Below are 26,875 nucleotides of genomic sequence, written 5' to 3'. Positions count from 1 at the left end.
CATTTTCTTCAGAGTAAGAAAATTTAGCATTTATACATAAATTAATATGAAAAGGGGCTTTATAGAGTTCTCTGATAGCTACATGAAGCATATAATGCAGCTCTCTGTACCTCTGAATTTCCATAAAAGGAAATTGATCACCTCACAAGAGAAATGTATCTGTTATTTAACAGTACAAAGCAATGAAGCACAAAGTTTAGGACTGGAAGCAAAGAATACTGTTACTGGTAGAAATTTCAGAAAAAATTTATTGTGGCAGCATGTAACTGGATGGAATGCTGTGATTTATATTTGTGCTCATGTAAAAATGCTTTGAGATGATTAATAACCAACACAATCTGTTATACTCATAACAACACTTCTGGCAGGGCACAAAAGCATTGTAATGATCTGTCGCTCGGGCTATTGTATTATTGGATATATAAGCTCCCAGCATTAAGCTAGCTTGGAGTCTTTGGGAAAGGCAGCAGGCAGATTCAGCTCCGTTGCTATTTGCATTGCAGTATTACCAGAGCTCTAGTGAGGGATCAGAGCCTTGGGCTAGACATTGTACAGTACTTGAAAGTAAAGATGACTTTCCCTTTCATAGTTCACAATTTAATTATATGATGGGAATCAATAGATAAATAGAGCAGAGTAGGAGGGGTGCATCCTAACAGTTGTTACACTCCCTATAATAAACATCAACCAGAGCCCATCTTCTATCTACATGTCTTGCAAGATCACTATTTGATATAAAACAAAATTATCTTGTGTGCACGTTGAAGACAGACAATTTCTTCTCACTTGTACTTCTGCAGCAGCCAAAACTCTACAGAGATTGTGCTGTTTGGAGATGTTCTCAGCTCAGTGAGTTGCAGTCAAGATGAGTCAGACAGAGGGACCTTGAAAACACCATGAAAATGTGATGTTTTTCACCTTAGTTTGGCTCCAAGAATTCTTGAAGGAAGTGAGGCACTGAGGAATAGCTTAATAGGTTTGCTAAATTTCTGATCCTTGGCTGGTTTAATTGGGGTGCAGAATGACTAAGTAGAAAAAAAGATTGAGAAAGATGATACATATATAAGAGAGGACAGGGTAGGAGAGAATGTAGGCTGACAGTCATGTAAGGAGAGAAGCTGGGGTGAAGATTTGGGAGGGGGTTGTGAAAGGCCTGTGAGCAGAGATGGAGAATGTCCTAAGGGAAACCAGCAGGATAATGACCCCCAATATCTGACCCTCTTTGGAGACTCTTTCTTGCATTTGTTTCAGGCACCTTAGGTTTCTTGTCCTCAAGGCTGGCACTTCCCATGCTGAACAACAGGACTTGACATTTACATGCAAAATTACATGGTTTTTCAAAGGAGCAAAATCGTGTTCAAGATTTTCTCCCAGGCTAGTGAAAAAATTGAGCATCTGTCAGATAAGGGAACAATACAGTGAAAGAAGCAGGAAAAAAATTGCCATAAAATTAAAAAATCTTTATAAAGCCACCAGGTTCAAATTAGACCTCTCTTGCAGTAATGTAGATCTGGAAAGAGAGACTAGTGTTATGCAAAGAGGTACCAAAGGGATCCTTCTAGGGATTTACACCAGTATAACTGAAATAAAAATTTGACTTTGTTATTTGAAGTTCTGCCCCCACAGAGACGCAGTTTTGAGCAACTGCGTGGTCCGAGCAGTCCAGGCCTGGTTTCATTTTGCGCATATCGCTGGCCAAGGCGCTTTGCTTGGCTGGGTGCACACTGCCCCACTGCTTTCCCTTATTTTTGTGCTCTGCCCATGTTCACATCTCCTACCTCTTCCTCCCCCTTTAGGAAGCTGACACAAGGCTGCAAAACACGCAGCATTAAAGGAGGGGGAAAAAAAGAAAAAAGAAAAAAAAGAAAGCCCACAAGCAATTCCAGACTGCCCTTTGAAAAGGGCATGGAGAATAAAATGGATGTAGCAGCGATGCAGTAAACAAACGCGCGTGTCATGAGGCCGGCTGGCCTTCGCGGCGCGCTGCGAGCCCGCCCGGCGCTGCGCCGCCGCCGCCGCCATGAGGGGCCGCGGCCGGCGGCGGCCCTGGGGCGGGAACGCGCCTCCCGCCGTGACGAGGCCGCCCCGCCGTGAGGGGCCGCCGTGAGGGGCCGCCGTGACGGGGCCGCCGTGAGGGGCCGCCGTGAGGGGCCGCCGTGACGGGGCCGCCGTGAGGGGCCGCCGTGAGGGGCCGCCGCGGGGCCCCGCGAGCCGCGCTAACGGCCGTTCCCCGCGGGCGGCGCGCGCCCTGTCCGTGGTGCTGAGGCGGCGGCGGCGGCCGGGGCTGCGGCCGGGCTCCGCCGCCTGCCGCCGCGGCGCGTTTGGTCGCCAGCAGAGAAAACGCTGGAGGCACATTTTCCGCGGGGTGCCGCGGGCTTTCACCGGGCATCCCCGCGCAACAGATGTTTGCCAGCCTGGACGTTCCTCTTTTAGCCGTCCTAAGAAGCCGGGGAGATTAATTAAAGCCAGAGTCCCCATAGGTGAACGGCTCTTCACCTCTCTTCTGCTGTTTTATCTTTATCGCTCGCTTGCACAGATCGGAGCATTACCTCAACACTGAAAAATTGGCTTCTGTTTCGATGTATATATATATATTTATGTATTTATTTATTTTGCGATAACTGCAGAAATAATGAGAAACAGCAGGGACCAGGCAACTGATGGAGATTGATCGTTATGTGTATTTGGCTTATGATGACCTTCGGGGAAAGTGGGTATTTAATTTTTACTGATGTTGTAAAGGCACAGACAAAGTCCTGACCTTTCGGATCCAGGGTGACCACTATGAGCATCCCACTGAGAATTAATTACAATTGCCTGGAGCTGCTCCAACAAGCATTTATGAGAGTACTATAAATGTGGTAAAAGCAATCAGCATGCCTGGGAGAAGCCATGCCATGTGCTTGCTGCGCTGTCTAAAGGAAGCTCAGACTTGTTGGGTTTCTTTTGTTCTTTTCTCTCTTTTTTTTTTTTTTTGTTTTTTGTTTTGTGTGTGTGTGTGTGTGTGTGCTGTGCATTAACAAGACTGAAATAGGAGAGGCAGTGTTAGATCTCCAGGGCAAGCACTTCCCATCATACTGCTCCCTGCACAGATACTTTTGTACTAGATTAAGGGATCAGAGATAGAACTAGGCAGAACAAAAATTGAATGTCTCCCCAAGAAACAGGGCACAGTGCAATTCTCTGAGTGCGCAAAGCAGAAGGCAACAGCTCCTTCCCGCAGCCTCCCATAAGTGCAAAGCATACAAGGAGGTTTTTAAAATTCAAGATACGCTATGATGCTTTTGTACTTCAGTATCCAGCACAAAGCTGGGGCTATTAGTCACATGGGAGTTTGCAGACATTTCCTCCAGAGATTATTTTAAAGATGGAAAAGTACATATATTTAAAATGTTTAGGTGGAAGTAATTCATACAAGATACGATGAATTTGTCAGATTTCCAGGAGAACTGGAATTGAATATAAAGGTTTGAATAAAAATTGTAAAACTGTCTAAATTTGTGTTGGAGAAGGATTTAATTGGGAATGATGATGAAAAAGCCAGAAATGTGGATTAACCTAAACAGGAAAGGGCAGCCAAGTTACAGCAGATGGCTTTTTCTTGTTCTTCAAGTGCCTTATAATAAGGAAAATACACTATGTAATGAAAGTTGTTTCTGAACTGACTTTTCTGGGGGGAAGGAGTAAGGTTTCCCATAAGGCATGGGTTGAAAAATTAGAATGAAAAAAAGACATAACTGCAGACAGTCTGTATTGAACCGTTTTGGTTCCTGAGCTCCGGAGATCAGTTTGATGTATGGTAGGAAAGACAGCCTTCTCAGATTCCGCTTAAAACCAAATGAGCAAATAGCCGTTATTCCTCCCTTCCGCCTTGCCTCCCTGAGCATCTACATGTCATTGCTCTCTTTCTCTTGTAGAGCTTCCCAACAACCCTTTCTGGGGATTCACCAGGATTTCTTTATTTTGGCAGGTTTTTGTTCTGTCTTGCTGAGGTTGCTAGTTCTTTCTCTCCTGTATCAATGTTATCTCCTCTAATGTTATTATCCAAATAACAGATTTTTCTACGGTTGAAAATTTGCTGTTAAGATTTTCTTAAAATCTTCCCTTTATTCCAATTGTGGATTCCTTTCTACCCCAAATGGGAGGGGGGAGGGTGAAGGGAAACAGAAGAGACAGCGTATTGTATATGACATATGCTCGATTTCTCAGTAAGCCTTAATTACCGTAGGGGGTTTTGTGCTCATGTTCCTTTTGACACACTAAGCACTCTTGGAGTGCACTGCAAAGCCTATTGCCTATTCTTTTTTAAATGCACATGGGTAGGGCTTGCTTGTGCATTGGAGCAATTGTATGTGAATTGTATATGGGAATGGGGTTGGGAATGGAGTTAGGAACGTAGTTATCCTTCCTGAAAATGCAGGCATCCGTGCAGCTCGCAGGCACAGTTAAGACCCACAGAAAATGCTGTTTTCATGTTTTTTAATGTGAAGTTTAATCCTACAAAGAGTTGAGCATATCAATCCAGAAAGTACTGGGGGAACTCTAATCCCACAAGTAGCTTGACCAAAGGCCCTAAGATAACAGAAGGGCAAGGAAGCTTTGCAGTGAACTCATGAATCTAAAGAGACTGATGCCTCATGACCTGTGGGTATGCAAGTATAATTGGAGTCAATGGGATGCTTGGGATATAATGTGCAAGCTAAAGAGCAAATAGTGATTTATTTTCAGCTCCTTATATTAAAATGTGCATTGTGTATTGAGGAAGAGCATGATTTCTAATGTAAAACATAGCTAAATTGTATTAGGTTCAGCCAAAAAGTGGCATAAAATGTACAGGACTTAAATGATCGAGCCATGTTGTTAAGGACAATTAAAAATCTTCAAAAAACACTTCACAAAACAAATCTGAGCAATACAGCACTCTCAAACTCTATTGCAAAGAAAGATTGTAATTTGAAGATTAAGTGTGTTTATTTGTGAAAATAAGCCCCCTTTTCCCTATTTTCAAGCTCTACATTTTAAACTATCATCAGCTTCATTTCAACCTTAGCTAATTTCAGCAACATGCCAGACTACTGCAGAAGAGGACTATCCTATTAGAAGAAGCAACAGTAAGTAGCTGAAATATGTCTTGTTAATTAAACAGTTTAGCTTTATATTCATTTGCTGAAAAAAATCCCCAGTGACATATTAATTATGGATAAAGCCTTGCCTTGTAAAAAAGTTGGTTGGTTTTCAAATACTCATCTCATCTCCTTTTATTTTTAGTAAGCTGTTCTTTCAAACTGACAGCATTTCAACTATTTTAATACTTTGACGAAGATCTAACTTTCATTCTGATTATGTTCCAAAATTAATATCTAGCGTGTTTTTTGATCAAAACACAATCACTGGTACTGCTGAAGCAGAAAATAGTTTTACTGTTAGTCTTGATCTTCATTTAGCCCTTCCCTATTCGAGGCATCTTCTTTCACCAGAGCTGCTCAAAAGAGTGTCCATAGTGTCTGGAGCTGCCAAAGAAATAAACCTTTGGAGACTTGTGGTGGGAAAGAATACTTAGAGCAATATAGCCATTTGAAAAGGGGTGGGGAAGTACTGAAGCTTCCTGAAGTCTGCTGAAGTCCCTCTCTCTCATACAGACATCACTGGCCAGTCCACACTCCTTATGAAGTCTGGGCAAAATGTGGTCAACTAACTCATTGCTCATCTCTAAGCCAGTATTTTCAGTGAATGCAATATTGCTAGACACATTATTGAGGGATACTGAAGAAGCATAGGGGAGTGATAATTTGGAGGCCTTCCAGTCTATGTATATTGATCCTCGGTCTTGTGGGCAAACACTCAATTACTTACTGCATGCTCAAAATCTAAAGGTCTTATGTGAATGCAAATCAACCTTTGCCTTCCTGGTGTCCAAACTACCTGGCTCTTTCACTGGCAATTCTAAAACATCATTTTGTGTCTCTTGTACAAGCATGTGTTGTATACTAGCTGCAAGAGAAAAGTAATCAACTTTTATATATGAAATACATTATATGAATAATACAAAAGTGTTTAACTTCAGTTCCCTTGAAAATGCATGCATAAATGGAGGATTTTTATATTGCTATGTGACATAAACAAGCTGGAGGAAACCTGACTAGATGATATTCCAAGCAAGCTGGAGAAAACTGGTTGGAAAACAGTAATCAGACAATAGTTATCAAAGGTTCACTGTTACACTGGAAAACTGTTGGCTGAGATTCTGGCTGGGATGTGTCCTGCATTGACTTTTTTTAAACTTCATTTTCTTCAGTGATCTAGATGATGAAATAGAAAGTATGTGTATTACATTTGCAGATGTCACAAACCTGGTGGAGTAGCAGTCAAAATAATCTTGATAAATGGGACAGCTGGTCCGGAAAATAGGATGAACTTCAAAAAGGAGAATGCAATGTCTGCATTTAATCTGTAAAAATCAAGTGCATTAATACAAGATGGGAAACAGCTGACTAGGCAGAAGTTTTTTCTGAAAAAGATGTTGAAGTTACAGCAACTCACAAGTTGAATATTTATCAACAGTGTCATACTATTATTGTAAAAGCATACATGCTTGTGTCATTGCTGCTCTCCTGTCATATTACAGGATGTGCACTTCTCAGAGGACTCCTAAGGCGCCTCCTGCATGGGGCCAGGAAAAGTTTAGTAGTGTTTTTGCTAGATGTTGTGCAAACTTACTACACACATTTGTCCCCTGCCATGACAATGGCAATCCTACAAGTGACCATGCATGTTTACCATTTGATTCCTATGAGGAAGACATTGAGGTCAGTAGTTAAGATTTTCCAATGACAGTTTTTTTTTTTTTTTTTTTTTTTTTTTTTTTTTTTTGATGAGTTATGATTATTTTTATGGTTGAAACATGACTATTTAGTTCTTCACATTTTGTTTATATATTTTTAAAAAATTTTTCATGGTACTCTCCGAGTTTCCTTGCTGAAGAATATGTCTCCCAACAATTCCACAAACATTTTTTGTATTGGTACCCACTCTGATTTTTACAGTTGAATAAAAATGGAGAGGGAAAACCTTTTAACATAGATAATTCTGCCATCACTGCTCTCTCCCTCACTACCCTTCTTTTAGCCTATCTTACACAACAAACTGGATCTAATATCCGAAGAGCTTGGACTCTGCTGTGACACCACAGGATCTTGAACAAGGGTCTGGGTCCAAAATCCTGCTGGACAAACCAAGATATCACTGATCCCTCTAGTTCTCTGCAGCACCTTCCCAGGGCTCTTGTTCTGAACCCTAAAAAATAGCAATATTGCAATTTTTGACTCACTTGACCAATAACTTCATTAGCCATGGCAAACTCAAACCTGTCCGTATGGAGAATAAAAAGGAAGTTGAGAGAGAAATGGAAAATTTGTGATAGAATGAGATGACTCTCTGCATATGCAGAGAGAGTTGGTACTGATGCTCTACGGAAAACACTCCAAGAAGAAAACAGCTTTGAAATATGCTTTTGGGGGTCAGTTCCACGTATCATCCCTGTGTCATTTTTTCATTCAATAGAGTGAAAAATTACCTAGGGATTTCCCAGAACTGAGCTGCATAAATCCTGTAACACTAAGCAACACGTTGCTGTCCCTTACCCTCTTTAATTGTTATAGAGAAGAACCTATTTCTACCTAGTAATAGATTTGTTCGTTTTTCCTTTGACATCATATCTCCATTATTACTAGTGGTCACAACACAATAAGGTCTATAAGTTTAAAAAATGACCGCTGGGTCTATGAAAAGTCTATTTGTATAGTGAATCCAGACATGAGAGTAGAAATAGAATTTACTTCATCCTTAGCTGATGGAAAAGTGTTCTGGACAGTACACTCTCAAACAATCCACCCAATCCAGTTCACAGTCCCAACTATTTTGGTGAGTTTACCTTCCCTTCTACATTTTCAGACTAGCTATTTGGTCTTCTTCCTTTCTTAGTTTCATCCCATTAGTCCTAACTGTAGCTTGCATACTACAACTGCTAAAGCATCAGTCTCATTACTAGTTATAATTTTCTATATTTAAATATTCCCATGAACGTGGAATAATGTCTTTTGTGTGTTTATTTTTAAAAGGGAGCTTCTTCAATTGACAATGCCATAAAACCATTAAGATTCTATGTTCACTCCTGCTACAGATCACCAGTTCTTATGATATCCTAACACACTGCTGTACCAAAGTGTCAGAGCCAGCAAAGAAAAATGAGTGTTTTACAAGGCAAATACTTTTTACGACTTACTTACAGTCAATGGACCTTACCACTAACTGGCAGAATTACAACTCTTGTTTAGTTGATGAAAGTAGCTGCCTTGAAAAGTCATTAGTCTTCCTTTTGTTCTTGTTTTTTTGTGTTTTTTTTTACAAGATTAACTACACAGAGTGCCTCTTTGAACTCACACTGAATGTTTTCTTTGAGGATCTACTTGCATCTTGTTTTCATAAACTTTGCTAGTTTTTTAGTATTCCAACAACATGAGTGTTAAAAAGAAAAGAAAATGCAGAATAGTTAATAGTCTCAGGAAAATATTCCTGAAAAATATGAGTATTATGAAAATATCAGTAATGAATATAATATTAATAATATGAATACTATGAGAAGTACATACACAGACTTTTGAAGGGTAAATAGTTCGTCAGCAATGGAAAAGAAACTCCATTAACAAAAATGTAGTAATCCATAAAGCATCTTATGTCATGCATTTCGTGTATTCTCTAGCTGGCCTAAATCAATTACCTCCGTCAAGACATGGAGGCCCTTTACATAGGGTGCGGCTATGGCTAGAGGAAAAGCAATTTATTTCAAAAGCTGATTCAGCAAGAAATTCTTCACGGACCTATCAACGTTCCATTAATAATCAGAGATGCTGTAATGATTATCAGTGGCATTGTAAATCATTTGGCATAAGACTATTTATTTTAACATTACTCAGCAATGCTGTGTTTCCTGAAAGACAAAAAGCTTTCTTTCGATACTATGAAATCAGGTCTTCAGTAGTCAGTAATGATATGTATAATATACTTTCAAAATGCTATTTCCTCTGATGTTGTATTTTTCTGGTAGGAAGTTAACTGTTCTAAAAAGGAGGTCTTTTAAATTTTATCTAAGCTAGTGATAGCATGAGCAGATACTATGAAAATTTCATGTTGACTTCTGCCAATTCATCTTGACTTCATTCTCCAATAACTCTGTGTTTTCATTATCCTCTCAAGCTTGATTCTGCCTCCAAGTGAAATTAATAGGAGAGAGATCAATCCTGGACACTTGTTGGTGCATCAGTCCAATCCCGAATCCACTGGTTTTCTAAGACATGATTTCATTTAAAAATAATAATGGTTAGGATAAAAGCTGATTGAATTATTCATTGCAGGTAACTTAAGCACTTTTTTGTCTCTTAATGTAAACTTAAAACAGATTAAATATAAATGGCTTGGCAGATTTGCCTTATTTGCAAATTGTACGGCAAGGTCAAAATAGCAGTAATAAAAGTCTGCTTGAGTTCCATTTCTACAAGATTTAGAGGTTATTAAAATAGCTATTGGTGTCACAATGTCATAAATATAGAGGAGAAACATAAAGGGATCCAAGAGACTGGAAGGCAGGTAGAATAAAATAAATGTTCATTAATACCTTGTATCACATAGGATACTGGTAGTGATGGAGCAAGAAAAAAATATTGGTAGTAATAGGTCTGTTTTAAATTAGTATTTCTCAGACCTCAGGATCTCATTTTCAGTATGAAAAAGTATTGCTGAATGAGTATGCAGCAGTGTTTTAATAATGCAAGGTCATTTTCCATCAGTTTTGCTTTACATTCTGAAGAGTTTCTTCTCTCTTGCTGCATACAAGTGTTAGGAAAAATAATCTTCTTTTGATTAAAATGGCTTTCTCTCAAAATCTAGAGACTATTCTCTCTTACGTTTTTGGTCCTAGCAGGCTCTTATGTCAAAGAAAAGATTGCTGCTTCCTTCTTTCAGGGTTGTGTTGTTTAACGATTTCTACTTTTCTGTTTGTTCTGGTAGTGATCTTAAAACTGTCACCATCTGTATTTAACAGTGTAAGAAAACCACTCTGCTTACTCCTTTTTGCCATGAACCTTGAACCGTTACTGCAGTGGTTTACGGCTGCTGCTTCTTACCACTGTTGATACTGGTATCTTAAATACAAATCATTTTTCTAAAATTAATAGCCATATTGAATTTTTTCGTGAAAAAGAAGCGTTTGCAAACAAGTCTACGCCTTTGCTTCATTTCCCTGTAAAGCAAAGTGTGCCTAACTGAACGGAGCCATCAGCCAACCCAGCTGGGCTTGAGTTCAGTAAAATTTCTGTTTACCGGACTCTCTCTGAGTTCAGTAAACTGCCAGGCACCACCGGGCACCTATTGACTTAAGGTTGCACTCTGCGACCTCTTTTCGGCTGTGATTTCCTATCGCGGTGCCCTGGCCCACTGAGGCTCCTTTGTCCCCCCGCCCCGGTCCCCCCAAATCGTATTCACACTATAAAGCCCCGATTTATCTTGTAAAGGCTTCGGGACCGCAAACAGAAGCCGCGGTCACGGGGCCGAGCCGCCAAGGCCGCCTCAGCCCGGGCCGGGCCCGCCGCCGCCATCCGCCCGCCAGGCCAGAGGCCCCGCGGGCCTCCCGCCCCCGCCGCCGCTCACCCAGCAGGGCGGGCGCTCCCCGCCCGCCGCAGGCCGAGTGCGTGCGTGAACCCGCCCGGGGCCTGCTGACCACCAGGCGCAAGATGGCCCCCGCCGAGCGCGTGGGCGCCGCGGCAGCACCGGCCGCGGCCCCACGGGGACGGGGGCGCTGGCGGGACAGGGGAGCGGGCGCTCGGCTCCGCGCCCACGGCGCTGCGGGCGGGCCTGAGGGCGAGACGCAGTGGCCGGGGGGCGGCCGGGGAGCTGCCCGCGCGGGCGGGCTGCGGCGCTGCGCCGCCTCGGGGGGCAAGCGCGCTGAAGGGGCCGACGTGGCGCCGCGGCGGGGGCGGGAGGCGGCTGCTGCCGCGGGGCGCCGGGGGAAGGGGATCGGTGCCGAGGGGGGAGGCAGCCCCGCGGCGGCCGCAACGCCCGCAGCGCTCCGCGGGCTGCCCCGGCGGGCGGCGGACACCCGCGGAGGGCGGGGAGCGGCCGCGCGGGCGGCGCGGGAGGAACCTCCGCTCCCCCCTCCCCCGGCGCCGAGCCCGGCCTCGCGCGGACCCCGAGCGGCGGCCGGTGATTGACAGCCCGCCCCGCCCTCCTGGCTTTCCTATTGGACACCCTCCACGCCGATCGGGAGCGGCTGGCGGCGAGGCGGCGTTTCCCATTGGCGGGCCTTGCCCCGCCCCTCCCGGCCCGGGGGTCTGGGGACCCCCGAGTGGGCGGGGCCGGCGGCCCCGGGGGCGGGGCGCGGAGGCGTAGCCCGCCGCGGCGCCCGCGCGGCGGTGCTGGCGGCGGCCGGCGCGGGATGGGACGGGACGGAGCGGAGCGGAGCGCGGCGCAGGTGGGTGGCGGGGCGGGGGGCGCTCGGGGCTCCGTGCCCCGGCCCCCGCCTCCCTGGGAGCCTGGCGGCCGCCGGGAGGGGCGCCGAGGGGCAGCCGGCCGCCGTTCGCCGTTCGGCGCTCCCCGCCGGCAGCGACGGGCGCCCTGGCCGCCCGGCGGGAGCCCCCCGGGGCTGCGCTGGCGCCCGTCGCCTCCGGGCTGCGGGCGGCGGCGAGCAGGGCCCCGCCGCTCTCGGGTGGCGCCGCGCCGCTCCGGCGGCGGCTGCCCCAGGTTGCGGCTCTCGGCGCCGGCAGGAGGGTTTCCCGCGGCCGCGGCAGTTCTCCGTCCTGCCGAGAGCGGGTCGCTGGCTCGGCTGGGCGGGCCCGAGCCCCGGCGGGGCGGCGGCGGCGGCGCTTCCCGCCCCGCTCCCGCGTGTCTCCCCTCGCGAGTGGCCCCTCTCCTGGCGCCCCGCGGCCGCCGGGCGCGTCTCCGTCTCCGCCGGTGTCCCGTGGCCTGAAAGCGCTGAAAAATCGTCGTCCCCGGCTTCACGGGACGCCGGGAGTCCTTCCCTCGGCGGGAGCTCGGGAACTTTTAAAACCTTTTTTTCCCCCTCCTCCTTGTGTTCTTGCAGATAAATATCTGTTAACTGTTTCTCCTTTTCTTTTTTAGTGAATGTGTCAGATAAAAAAAAAAAAAACGGGACGTTGAGTGGCTGCAGGCGTGGAGAGGCAGGGCTGTGTCGCAACTCCTGAACGCCCAGCGCAGGCTGAGCAGTGACTACGACTTCTTCTTTTTTTCTTTTTCTTTTTTTCCCCTCTTTTTCCCTTCTGGTTTCTGATACAGCTTACTAATCACTACAGATGACTAAAGGGAGACTGATGTTTTCAGTCTGAGCAGCAACCTGTGACGTGCGGCCGGTACTCAAGTAGTTTGGGGTTTGGATGCAGTTAAGAGATTGCTGGACAGAAGGTTTAGTTTTTGCACTTTGTTGTTGTGCAAGGACAGACTAGCTGCAGTTCTTTTGTGCTCTTTCTGTAAGCTATAGGCATTGAGGGGAAATGGTTAGAAAAGGTGGGGGATACATGAAAGCAACCAGGAAGTTTAACAGACTTAAATCTGAGGGTGAAGAGAAGGTAATTTTGCCCTATATGTTGTGTAAGACTGACTTAAAAAAAAAAAAAAAAAAAAAAAGCTTTACACAGCAAATCAAAAAATACATTATGATTATACAAGACAGACTGTTGTTTTGACCTTGCCTGGTACTGTATTTCCTGTGGTAGCTGCTGGCATGTGCTTGATGAAGGGAATGAAGTAATGGGACCAGGTTGTATTTCTGATTCTCCAACTTGGTCTCCCAGACCACAGTAATCTGTTTCTCAGATGTTCAGTTGTGTGTGGCTTCTGAAACATAGAGGTTAACATGATGCATGCACATCCCAGTTGGAAACCTCTTAGCATAAACCTACAAATTACAGTGCTTGCAGACTTCCAGATTCAAGCATTAAACCCTATAGTTGAGTCAATGAATTATTTTGTTAGGTGTTGCATTCAGTCACAGCTCACTTTGCATTTCCTTCTCAGAGGAGGATAATGTGCTAAGATGGAAGGACAGTTCTCTTTTTACCCAAAAATAAAGACCCTGTGTCATTGTTAATTTGTAAGAAGGTGGTTTTCAGTAAGTCCAGTAAGAAGGATGTTTTATCTGCAGCTCTTCAGTTTGAGACCAGAACATCAACTGCCGTATTTCTCAATGGCAGTATGGAAGCTAGGTTTATTTCCTGCAGAAGTCTTGGGATGAGTTGTACAGAGCAAACTAGTTATTGCTCGCTGAAGATTGATTTTGTGTTTCTGTGGCCAGTGGAAATGTGAATATAGTTATTAAGTGGTGAACACAAGGTTTTGTTGTACATAATATATAATTGAGGCAATCTTCTTTCTTCTCCTTTTCCAAAGCAATTTTCTTTAAATAAAGAAAAAATAGAAAACACTTTTTAATCAAACAGGTTCTGAAACAGTAGCCTTGAATATATATATAATAGTTACTGAAATAGTCCTTTGTTAATCTTTCTGTTTGTCCATACAAGTAATACAATATGATTTTGTATGTCAGAAATATACATTTATATGTCAGAAATTGATTATGCTTTTAAGAAAGGACTTTCATAGCAGGTTGCCAATAGGTTGCCAAGCTTTATGTTTGTTTTCTACATTTCAATGCTTATGACATTTTATGGTTGATAGCAGCATAAACCTGTTCTGTTTTTCAGAGCATGTCTTGTCTGTACAACATGTAATGTAGCATTAGGATTTTAGGAGTGATGATGTAAACTTACCAACCAGTGGCTCCTTGGTGTGACTACGTTAGCTCAGGTTTATATAGCATGCATTTTCTGCCTGAAGAACAAGCTATATGCTTCTATGAAGTAAGGATAGTAGCATCTCCAAAAATATTCCTCTGTGGAAGAAAAGCTGTCATGTAACAGATGTAAGTCATAGTGCTTTGAAGTTTCTTGTGTATAGTGATTAGTAGGACAATATTCCAAAAAAAAAAAAAAAAAAAAAAAAAAAAAAAAAAAAAAAAAAAAAAAACTAGAGAAGAGTAGATGTGTTGGAGAAGATGCCCAAAAGATCTAATGTTGGTTGATCATTTGACTTATTAGAACAGTGACAACCAGGTAGTTAACTAGTTTTCATGCCTTTAAAAATCTTCCCTTTTGGAATAAGTTTCTTGCATGAACAGTTAGATTCTAGTGTAATTTGTAGTAATTGGAGTATGAAAGAGCCTTGAGAAATCTGCGTGGAAGGCATGAGTTAGAAAAAATACATATGCAGTTAAATCTTTCCTCTTTCAAACCCTCCAATTGTACCATCTTCCAAAGCTCCCTTGACTGCTTTTAGCAAAGAATGAGCAAGAAGTGTTGCTGCAGTTCAGTTAATTGCACTCTATTCTTGCAAGCCTATCTTTAGTTGGTATCTACTTAATATGGTCTTTTAACTGAACTTAAATTTGAGATAGGTTGTGTGACACAATTTTTTTGGCCTTTCTTATTTCAAAGGTCAGTACCTCCCTGGTTCATGTGTGGTATCAGAACTTCTCATGGCCATAGCTGTAGGGAATTTTTGTCGCATAGGAGCGACAGGATGTAAGTTAGATGAATTACACTGCTAGTTTAAGTTCCTAACTAGGTGATGCATGACCAATGGGTAATTTTATAAGTGATACTGTTTTGTTTGCTGCTTCAATAGCAGGAAGGTGCCCTTTCCCAGTACTGATTGGGAAAAGTGATTTTTTTTTTCATGGTCATGTTCTAGTTTTCCAGTTTAAAGTGTGTGTGAAGATCATTAATAGGATCACCTTACAAATATGTGTTTTTCCAGTGTCTGTGCAATTGTGTATTGCATTCAGGAGCTTCCTTGTGCCAGGAGTGGTATGAGTCATAGATATTAACTGCCCCGCAGGACTTACATTAAACAGGCAGAGAAAGAGGTAGTAGATGAGTATTAATTTCTGATCTATTTGGAGGACTCGGATACAGAGTACCTGTAGTGAAGGAAAATGAGTGAGTGACTGGATTAAGAATTACATTGAGGCATCCTGAGTCTTAACTCTGTGTGGAACTGCTGTAGTATCTACAGTACTTATGTTCTCTCTGAGAATTTAGTGTGTATTTAGAGAGAATAATGAAAATAATATGAAGCTACATCAGATTTGTTTGACTTGCTTTAACTTGTGAATCCTTTCCTTCACACTTACTATTATTTAAAAATTGCTAGAAAGTGGTAGATCTGACAGTTCAGAAACCAGCCTTTTATCCAAGATGTTGAAATACAGCATTTTGTTTTGATTAAGAAATAGTGTGTTTTCTCCCTCTGTTTAAAACTCAGATGGCTGAAATATTTTTAGTTGCTGATAGATGTCATTTCTTCTCTACCAAAAGAAGGAACAACACATTTGAGAAGAAATTAAGAAAATTTGTCAACTTGTGAACAGAGACAGCTGAAGATCAAAATGGAAGTCTTTGTGCTCATTTAAAGTGTAAACTAGGAGCTCAGTGTACTTTATTTATTTTTGGCAGGTGAGGTTGCTGGAGAACTTTTTGTTGAAGGCTTGCTATTTTGGTAGCTATGCATCTTTTTCTGAAAAAAAGAAAACCCCTAACTTATTCTTCATTTACAAATTTCACAAATCAGTTTGTTTGACATAAACTAAAATATTCTGCCATTAAACTGTTTTTGCTTGATGTATTCTTTTATATCTATGGTGTTTGCCAAGGGTCTAGAGTCAATCACTGTGTGTATATATATATATTTTTTTCTTTGGTAGACCTCTCCATTTGCTGGAATTTTTTAAATTAAATTTTGGAGTTCTTTCTTACCCGTTGATTATAAATATTATCTCTTTCTTGCTGTCAACGTGTATTACAGCCAAGTTAAGGCCATAAGGGTCAAGATATAAGACAAAGTGTGGTTCTATTAAGTGTATTTATTGCCAAACTTATAAAGCATTTTTTTGAATAGCTATTAATAGCCGCTTGAAGGTGTATTGTAACTGAGTTAATCATCTTTTGTGTTTTAAATTGGAGGGCATTCAAATGGAACTTGATTTATATATTTTTTTTTTTTATGCAGAGAATCGTATGTTGAAAACATAAGAACATTGTAAAGCAGAATATTTCTTCATCACTTACATGCTAACCAAACAGATTACATTTAAAATGTGTATGTTTTCTTCTGGTCATTCATAATTGCAACTCTTATTGCAAAACATTTTATTTTAATCAGAAGTACTGGAAAGAATTTGCACAAAGACTATTGAGTGCTAAGTTAGAAACTGGCTAAGCATTTGTTTTGTCTTGGACATAGCCATAGTACAGATACTTTTGCTTGAGTTCTTGAATAAATTCTGTGTTCTGTAGATATTTAGATTTTTTTTTAAGAGTCTTCAGAATATGATGCACATTTAAAGTGCTGTTAAGTGGCATAGATAAAGTATGTATAGATATCAGTGATAATTTGAATCTATTCTAAGTTTATATTTTGTAGTAGTTGTGGTTGATAAAAATAGTCTGTGCTAAGGCAGCCTTAACTTCCATTAATCTATCAAAACCAAAATTTTAGGTTGACTTAAATGTGTTCTGCTCTAGGACGAGAGAAGAAGAAAAAGAGAGATGTTCATATGCGCAGACAAGAACATTGACTTGTTTTCTTTCTAGTTCCATAAATCAATACTCTATTCATTGGTTTTTCTTCAGCATGACCTTTTGTTGCAGATCCCAATTGCTGAAGTCTTGTCTGATACAGAAACTTTAAAGTAATTTCTTTCACTCTTTGAACATCTCAAGCATTGTTCGTTTACAGAGTGGTATGTACAGATAAATTCACATTAATGATAAATATTCATCACCGTTAAGTTTAAATGAGGCAAATTTTTGACACTTATACCATGGTTATGCATTTCCTCTTGTAACAGCAGAGTTAAGGTTTGTTTGGCTGCTGTAATTATGAATTTCTGTCCATGAATGTTTTTTTGGTCTCTGAATATGCATTGTTTTAGAACTCTAGATGCTACACTGGTTCCCAAGTCCTCTGCCAGCCTCGTGATGTTTGCTGGTAGGACTTGAAAACTGTGAAGGAAAGTATATTGTAAATAGAGAAAATACTGTTTAATGCATGATCTAAATGAAACTGATAGATAAAATTTTTCCTCTAGCTTGGTAACAAGATCCTGCCCGTTAGGAATTGGGCTGATGGTGTATTTTCTTGGCATGGTAATCTGCTACTTCTGCTCATGTTTGTCAGTGTTCTTTGAGAATTTCTTTTTATCTGTTTTGAACCAAAAAAGTTACGAAGTGATATATTTAATGTGTTACTTTTGAATACAGAAATGATGTACAGGGTATGATTTTTTTTTTTATTTATTTATCTTTTTTTTTAGTAGCAACTAGTAACCCAGAGGAAGTAGTAATGAACTTTCCTGAGGAGGCTCTGCTTGCAGCTTATACACAGATTGTGGACTGATGATGCATGATAAAATTTAATAGAGTTCTGTCATGGCACTATGTGGACTGGAATTTCAAGAATATGGTCACAGGTGCTTAATAGTGGGCCTTAATACACATATTAATATCATGCATAGCTAGGAGTGCCAGCAGTGGGGCTGGAGTTCCTGTGGGGACCAGCACTGCTCAGGAACTGCGAGGAGCTTGCCCTCTTCTGCTAGTATCCACCAGCTGCTGGCAGCATTTGTCAGAATGGTGAAAAGGCTGGCTGCTTTACTGTCTTGTCCTTTTAGGTTGCTGGGTAATTAATTTGCTCATACCATAACAGTGTTATGGGTAAAACTAGCTTGCTTTCTTCCTTATTAAGCATGTTTAATGTTCTTAATATGTTGATAGAGAACAGAGTTAGAGGCAGAGGTTTCTGGAACTGTGCAGTGGTCGTTGATGGAATAAATACACTGACAGCGGATGTATAGTATTAGAGGTATTATGTAATAATATCATTGGGCAAGCCTTAGAGGCAGCATGTGCAGTATGGGTGATGACAGAATAATTTGAAAATCAGAAGTTTCTGATCTGGGTCATACTAGAATCCTCTCCCCAGTATTATGGGTTTTAGCGAAGTACTCGTCTTCAGCAGGAAGGACGACTCTACAGTCGGCTGGTCTCACTTGTGCAATGGAGTACCCAACAAAAGAAAATTCAGTTGTACTTGGCCAACTGAAGACAGTAAGAGTTTCTTAAACGCTGCTGTGTCTGTGCTGCATACAGTGTACATGAAGATCCCATGTATTTAGAAGCCAAGTACAGGTAGCCAAATTGTTTTCTATAGGAGATGGCAAACTGAAGAATTAATGGATGCTTTTGTCTTTATATCCTTGGATTGTGAGGTTGTTTTTAGATCCCTGAAGCAGTACAGTGTGCTAATATGACAAAAAATTGTCTGCCTGTAGTAAAAATGTGTAAAAATATTTCCTCTTATTATTTGTCTATTCATAGAAACTAAAACTGAACTAATAACCACATCACTGAAGATTGCAAAAAGCCTATGTAATCTTATCAAAAAGTATTCTACGCAAGTGTAGTTGCCAGTGCAGAGCAGGCATAGTGTAAAGCTGTGCGTAAAAAAAAGAGCATAAATTGAGAATTGCTGGAGCACTGTCATGTTTATGCCTAGAGAATGTTACATAAACTGTGACCATGAGCAGTTACCAGCTTATCACTGAGTTAAAGTGAGATAGCACTGGCAGTGGCTGTTGGTAGAAGCTGAAGTTCCAAATGAATCTGGGACTGCAACTTGTTTGAGCTGATGCTGATGGCTGTAATGGCCAGCAGGAGTCTGAGCATCTCCTTATTTGAATGTTTCTCTTATTTTTTTAAAAAAAACTTTTTAAACTTTGGTAATTTTTTCAACTTGTTACAATAGTTGTAAATTGTAGTTATCTTGCAGTCACAATTGATGTATGCAGCTGTTGCACACTTGTTCCTCTCCAGTAAATTCTCACTTGCAGCCTAGAACTGCTCTTCTTGTTGCTACATCTTCCTTTGGAGGTTGGAAAGATAAACATTTGACCAAATGGCTAACTAACTCTCATTTTCTGTCTTCTGCTTGTGATGCTCTGTGGTTTGGTAAGGCTAGTATCTTTTTGGTCAATGGTGTGCAGTAGAGCAGAGAATCCCTTTAAGGCAAGTAAGCAGTACATAACCCTTGTATGCAAAACTCTCTTTCTGAAAGAATCAGGACAGATGAAAGATAATCTCTCCAGCATTCCTATGACATGGAAAATTAAATTGCGGTAGACCATGTGCTTTCTTCGTAACCTGAGCTCTCAGTTCATTAGCTGATGGATCCCAGGAATTTTATATATTTTCCTACTGGCAGCCCCTTTATATTAGTAAGAAGTAATGTTCCAGAATGTGTTAATAGTATTTCTAGTGAATGTTGGGATTGATTTATTGATTTTTAGAGTTTGTTTGTTTTGAAAACCCTTTGTGGAAGAGGTCAATATTCCATGATGCTGAGGAGAAACATTCATCCGGCATGAACTTGATTCTCTGCTAACACAACAGCAAGCACCATTGGGACTGGTGTGCTACAAGGAAAGGCCTAGGAAGCTTTGTTTTGTTTTGAAATTTGAAACAGCCTTGGAAACATTTATTGGAGAAGTCCTTCTGCATCATTGCATGTGAATGAAGGGATCTAAACTTCTGAATTAAAAGTTGGACTTTAGTGAAAATGTGGCTTTTTAGCTCTATGGCAGTCAAGGCTGGCTGCTGTGTTTTCTAGAGAATTTTGGGTTCTGAAATTCATACCAGCAGAGGCTTATTGTAGAATAGTTTCCTGGGAAAATACTTCTCCCCCCTCATTTGTTTTTGAAGTTTGACTGCTGCTTTGAATGCTTAAACAGCTGCAAGCATGGAGGAGATAACACATCACTTCATATGAAGCCTGTATTTGGTGGTTTCAACTTTATACTGAGCGTATACTGAGGCATTTTCTGACTTGTGCTAATGCTTGCTTGCACACAGTTTGAGTACTGACACTATTTCCAACTCTCTGTGTGCCAGCCTGGGTGCTGAAATGGGGTGGCAGTTAGCTCTGAATCATGTTTGAACAGGACCTCTTAGCACTCACTGTTGTAGAATGATCTGGGGCGCTGTTTCAGGCTATCTAGTGCGTGGTAGGAGAAGGATATTTGCTCAGCTATCCTAGACAAGAAGACCTGTAGGTATACAGAAACGACCCTTTTTGCCTGCCTTTCTCCTTACAGAAGAATCGACAACTAGTGCTTCTCTTGCTGTTGGGTTTTTCTCTAGATGAGGAATCCAGTCTTTCTTCGTCTTGGCCAGCTTGCTTCTGTGGTGCTGTACGAGAAGCTCCATTCTGCAGATCCTAAGTCTTGCATGGTTTCGTAGCAGTAACTGCTTTATGACAAATAAAGACTTGGAACTTGTGTGTGACAAACATGAAGCGCCTGAATGTCGAAGTGATGAGATACAAATGCCTTGCAGAGGAACATCTGGGCATGAGGAGGGGTATAGTCTTCCAGTCCTTGAATGAACTCTAGCTTTTATAACTGTTGGATATTCTGCTTTAGCTTATAGTCTGGGGGAACCGGCTATCTAGAAATTTCAAAGATAGTTTGACTCAGGCTAGGTGTTTCTGTACAGCTATGTGGATTGGGTTAGGAGCAACACTGAATTATATCTCAAGCTAGTGCTGCTGTAAAGACAGACCTAATTGCTGAATTTCTGTGCTGGATTTGCACTATTGATGACAGGAAAAACTTTCATTTTGGCAGACTAACGAACAGCTGGGTTTTTATCTTCAGGATATTTATTAGCCTGAAATAGCTATATCTGAAATGCTACTGTGAGATTTTTGGGATTGGGGCCTTATTTTTTTAAAAAGTTTGCCATCTTGTTTCAGTGCTATATTAAGAATATTAGAGAAGATAAAGTTTTGCAATAACATTATTCTAATTGCCATCCTGTGAATTCTGAGAGCCTCTCAATTCTTAGCAATCTGCATCTTGCTGTCAAGTGGAAGAATTGTGTGTGTGTGTGTGTGTGTGTGTATGTATTTTTTTTTTCTCTTGGTCACTCCTAGCTGGTGGAACTGTTGTCTTACTAGTTGGTCTGATGCTAGAACAGGTTTGGCAGCCTTCAGAAATTTTTGTATCTTAGTGTGTAATGGCAAGATTCAGTTCAATGAGATTCACAACTCTCATTTGCAAGAACTGCTGGAAAACAATAGCTAAAATTCTGTATTTAGGGAAGATTGCAGAACTTCCATTGTCTTAGCAGATACTTCAAAACAACTGAATATGTTACTTAGTAAACTGGTCCAATTACTACTTCTGTGAGTAGTTAATTTCCCAAAATACTAATGAAGGATAACGTAAAATATTTTGATATCTTGAAATACTGTCTTGAATTTTGATATGCTGAAATATACAGAAATGATAGTCTTATGATGTATATAGCTCAATCTTTGTGAATCTTACTATTCTGCTTTTAATCTGAAACTATTTAGGCATCAGTGAAATAAGCACATTTAGGGGACAAATAATATTTTTGTTCCTGTGGCAACAGCTACTGAAAAAACCTCAAATACAATCTCCTTTCCTCTCTGTCCTACATTTTAAAAAGAAGCTGTTCTGTTTTGTGTTATTTCCTCATTTGGATCTCCTGTTTCTCTTCCTCATTCTGCAAAGTCTCTCCTATGTATTTCTTCTGAAATCTTATTTTACTTCTCTTTCAAACTTACTTTTATATCCTAGTGTTCCCCTAGGAAAAATGCATTATGATAAACTTCTACTTCACCTAATTCCTGCTAAAACCCATTGATGCTTTTTTTGGAAATGCTCAGGGATATAAAATACTCTTTCTGCCTGCCACATTCATCCCAAAAGAAACTTAAAATGGAGGGAAGTAGATGCAAGACAAAATGCCTTGCAAACTGTAAACCCCTCTTATTCTCTCAGCTAAGTGAAATGCCTACTATCAGATTTCTTTAAACCACAGAATGTTATGTTTGGCAAGGACATCAGAAGGAGTATTCTTTCTTCTAAACAGTTGTTGTTTGGAAAACAAGCATATGTCTGGCATCATCATGCATTTCTAAAAGGGGAAAAAGTGATTTTTATTATCAAAACATGTAGTAAAACTGTATTTTCAGCAGAATCAAATGTTAAATGCTTTTGGAAGCTTAAATTTAATGGTGTGACACTACAGTTAGTTGTTAGGGTAGAAACCACAAGCATGAGTAGCCCTTAAACTCCTAAGTGCTCATCACAGCATGGCAAGAGTTTTCCTCAGGTAAGTTCCTGGTGTCTGGAGAAGAACACAGTCAGTCTGTAGTAATTTTTTTTAATTTTAACTTTGAAAATTACTGTGTTAAGGTTCAGATGTAAACAAATAAAGCTTCATTTTATGGTGGTTTTAATTGTTAATTGAAAACCAATGGCTATAAACCTGTAATTTGAGCCCCTCTTCCCCAATTTTGTTATTGTTGATTAAAACTATGGCTGTTAATGCCTTTGAAAATGAGGCATTAGAATGTATCTTGAAGAACGTGTTGTACTAAAAGATGGCTGTCTAAACAGTGAACAGCTTTGGTATGTTGAACAATTTTCCTTATGCTTTATTGCAGATCCATAGATATAGCATGCAATAGTCTTGGATATCCAGAAAAGTTATTTTAGGTTCATTCAGGTTATTCAGTAGGGTGAGAATCAGGAAAAATAAAACGCTTTAGCACTACATAGGAACATTAGGGAGATTTAACTGCGAGGAGAGGAAATAGGGGAGGGAATGTAGATGTTGAATCTGGAGGAATGAAAACAGTGACGTTAACTGAGATTATATTCTCAGTTATAGAAAATGATTATATTCTCTTTAAGATGTTCAACTTCATGCTATAAAAGCTAAGATGGATGATGGAAATCTTGCAACTAAAACAACTGACTGAAATATAAAGTTTGAAGAACTAGTATTCTTTTTGTCAGACGTGTATTGTTGAATCTTCTAAATCCACTTTGAACAAAATATTTAAATAACCCAAATTTTATTTTAGTTAGGAAGGATAGGAAGGATAAGACTAAATTCTGTTGTGCATTACAAGGTTTGTATGAATTAAGAGTGTTTTACAATTACAAAACTTCAGTGCATTTTTTGGTCATTTTCATAGGTGTACCGTGAAGTGCTGGTCCTGTTTTGTGGTTCATGAAGGACTTTAATTCTTGCAGGATGTTAAAACTGGAAAGCTTGGATATTATGTTTTTCTGAAACAACTTATAATGATTTTGAACGGAAGAGAATGTCTTATAGAGCAGTTGGCTTTAAGGATCAAGTAGCTGCAGGTATCCTTCACTAGCCAACCACTTCCCGCACAACTCAAATTTTTTTTGTTGTTATTTTTAGTTGTACTATGTAAGCTTGAACTTTGCAGCAGTTTTATCCAAGAACAGATACTGTTACCCTACAGGCTTAGGGGAAGGTGAAGCTCCCTACTTTGTCAGTGTAGTCTCTGCCAGAGGGTTTCTTAGTAGCTGGAGAAAGACTTCATAAATCACTCAGTTGGGCTTGTAATAGTTTCTGTTCACTCCTTATACCCACTCTTCTACAAGCTGCAAAGGGACATGCAATCTTAAAACATGCTTTTTGTGTGTTCTTAAATGCTTTTGTCTGCATTCTGGCTAATCCCTTTTATTTTGCTTCCTTGTTCTTTGGAAGTGCATCTGGTATTAATATTAAATAGTAAACTTGTTGCTTGTAAGTTGCTTAGTATCATTTAATGAAAAAGTAGTAAGTGATGGAGAAATATTTATCAACTGTATTGTTGCTGTTCTAGGAACTTGGAAAGTTTAATCTTTGGACTACTTAACTGTATCTTAGCTTAGTGAGCCTTTTTTCTTTTTCTTTCTTTTTTTTTTCTTTTAAGGGGAGGGGAAGCAGTTTTGTGTTTGTGCGGATGGGTGTTGTATTGCTTCCCGTTGCCACTTCAGTGCCACTATGTGCAATAGCCTCTGTTTTGGGTTTAAGTTTCACAAGGACAAAACCTGACCATCCTGGCAAATTCAATTTTTTGTGCAGCAAGAAACTGATGTGGGGAAGAGAGAGCTTTGTTTGTACCTGGAATCAGATTGCCTTTTTATCCAAAAATTTGTCATATTGCATTACTGTTTTGCTGTTGTTCAAAGGCTAATGTCCATTATTAGTCATTAATTACTTGAACAAAATCAGAAAGAGAGACTTACCAGAAAGATAAGATGCAGGGAGATGCATAAGATAGTGGAGAAGGGGCTTTGAGATTAGACTTTGCTTCATTGGTTGTATAATTCAAACTAACATCTTTTAACCTGTGACTTATCTGCATGAAAAACAAAGCAAAAGTGTGAAACTAGTGGAGGGTTGCTACTCGTGGGTGATAAAGCTTTTTTATTTTAATTTTACTTTTTTGGTTTTTTTTATGGTTAGGGGAGATATCACTACTTCAGTTTGCACTAAGAGTATATCTAGAAAGTTGTCTTGGGATCCAAACTGTAAAAACTTAAACCTCAGTTTTCCAGTGATCCGCAGTAGTTCAAAGATTGTTGTATAGATACCAGTTATTGTTACCCTGATTATTTACTGGAAAGATTCCCCCCTCCGGCAAAATTGCCTGCTTAGTCTTGATGATTATTTGCTCTTTAAACATTTGGATGTGGGTCTGTTGGCTTGTACTAATAATATGTTATTATCCTATTTTAAGTTCACTTTAAAGTCGCAAGATACCCTTCTAAAGTAGTACCTTTGGTTCATATTTTTTAATATTTATGTACTAACCTGATAATAGGCTACTCCTGAACAGTCTCTCAAGGGCAGGGCAGCTCTGTATTACTGTCATGCTGAAGGTGAACTCAGTGGAACATTTTGTTCCGTTCAGTCGTCTTCTGTGTATGCCTGCAGCATGAATAAAATTCACTTTCTAGAAGTCACTTAAAAAATGTTTTAAAGACATCAAATATATAGTTAGTTGACTAGTAAAAATTCCAGACAAGTGTATAGAGATTCCAGTTGTAGTTTACGTTGGTGTGAATGTCCCAAACATTTAAAGGGTGGAAAATTAAAACCTTGGTTTGCGGTTCTGGGAGCTGGACTTGGATCCTTCCTGTGTGTCAAAAGGAGAGAAAAATCATTAATGAAACCTAATTGGAAATTTTTGTAAAATTGTAGGAGTAAAACTGGAGAAAAATGTGCTGCCAATCATTTGTGTGAAAATACTGTTATTTCTACTGCCAGCAACTTGAAAACATGTAATCTTAAAAGCTTTGGGGGCAGTAACATTGGAGGGAGGGGAAAAAGAAAAGTAGAATTGCTGAAGGAATCTGTAACAAGACTGCTAAAATACAGCCAGTATGCTTCTACAATCTGTTAAAATAAAAATTGTATTACGTGGGTTCAGGTGAGACAGTGGTTGCCTTATAAAATACTAACTGAAAGCTTTAATAATAATAATAAAAAGTTAAAATAAGGTTCCGTAACTCCTGGTTTAGTACTTTGTACTCAGTGCAGAATTTGCCAGAGATTTTGTAATCTCAGTGATGCATGAGATCAGCCCAGATGACTGTGGTGGTAATACCACCTCACCACATTTTGGTCACAGATTGGGCCTAGAAGGAGCTTTTTAAACAATTCAAACAAGGTCACTTGGGGCAGAAGGCTGAAGATTTTCTAAAGCATCGAGTGCTTAATCTGGTACGACTGCATGCGGTGTGCATGCCTAATATTCTTGAACAAAGGCTTAGCACAGTTGATGTCAGCAGTTCCCAAACTTCTGATTGCACCTCCCTTCTTTTCTGTAACTATTTGTTCCTCTGCTGCTCTTCCTCCAACACCGAGCAGTTGTTAAACGAAGGGAGAAAGAGGAAGCAGCGGGCTGCAGCTGTGTCCCCGGCCCTGCCTGCGGCGCGGGGCTCGAGCCCCGAGGCATCCTGCAGCTTTTGCTCTCCCGTGCAGCTGGAGCCATGCTGGGCTCCCTGCTGACTCTTCCCTCCTCCAGCGTGGGGTGGTCAGCAGTAACCAAAACATCTGCTCGCTTCCATTCCCGAGCATGAGGCACGCGCTTGCCTTTGACCTGTCCGCCGCAGCGAGGGCGGGCATGGGTGTTGCGCTGGGCACCTGCAGACTTCGCAGGATGCGTTCTGTGCTGCCGCTCCTCTCTGCGTGGTGGTAAAGACAGTAGCTTTTGCTCTTCAGATGATAAAAAGTAATGTGGATTTTTTTGAAGGCGCATGCCTTTTAGCAGCCAGTCATCACTGTTGCAAAACTTTTAAAGCTTTTTTTTTTTTTTTTTCCCGAAGTCGGGATGTCTGTATCTCTACATGATGTAGATCTGCTTTTAGTTCATGAAAATCATCCATGTTTTTTGCCCTTTTAAAAATGTGCAGCAGAGGAATAACGTGCACTGGGAACAGGATTTGAAAATGGAAATTGTTGCAGTGGTTGGAGAACTGAGGGAAAATGGCATAGGCAAGATGCTGAGGGAGACCAGGACAGCATTCATGTTAGTATTTGAGCTGTGAGGAGGGCTCTGGAGTAAGACATTTTAGGTGTTCTTTCCAGCAGTGGAACATCAGATTTCAATGTCATATCAATTTGTTACCCCATTATTTTAAATCTCTTTTTTAAACAATCTCTTTGTTAAAATAATAACTTTGGAGCAGCTGATTGTCTACTCTAGTATTTGAGGTACTTAAAATATTGGTATATGGGCTGAAGCAGGCACCTGAAAAACTTGTTTTTGTAAAAAATGGTTGAAATGGGGAATGAAAGAATAACATTTGCTGTAATAGCTTTTATCTAGATTTAAGATGTTAGCAGTCAGCTGATGG

At 40.8% G+C, this 26,875-nt stretch overlaps 1 protein-coding gene across 3 annotated transcripts in view; it reads left to right on the top strand.

Moving 5' to 3' along the window:
- Positions 1–11,429: 11,429 nt before the first annotated feature.
- WASF3 (WASP family member 3) overlaps positions 11,430–26,875 on the top strand; it is a 70,386-nt gene continuing 54,940 nt past the window's right edge. For 2 of the 3 annotated variants that reach the window (XM_062577098.1, XM_062577080.1), the window contains exon 1: positions 20,460–20,534. The gene's annotated coding sequence lies outside the window, so the exon portion shown is untranslated. Of the gene's footprint in view, positions 11,522–20,459; positions 20,535–26,875 lie in introns of those variants that run through there. The other variant, XM_062577089.1, reaches the window with a different exon arrangement.

This window comes from Rhea pennata, chromosome 1 (assembly GCF_028389875.1).
Source record: "Rhea pennata isolate bPtePen1 chromosome 1, bPtePen1.pri, whole genome shotgun sequence".
Lineage (NCBI taxonomy): Eukaryota > Metazoa > Chordata > Aves > Rheiformes > Rheidae > Rhea > Rhea pennata.
The sequence above is the reverse complement of the archived record's forward strand: the minus strand, read 5'-3'. Positions and strand labels throughout refer to the sequence as shown.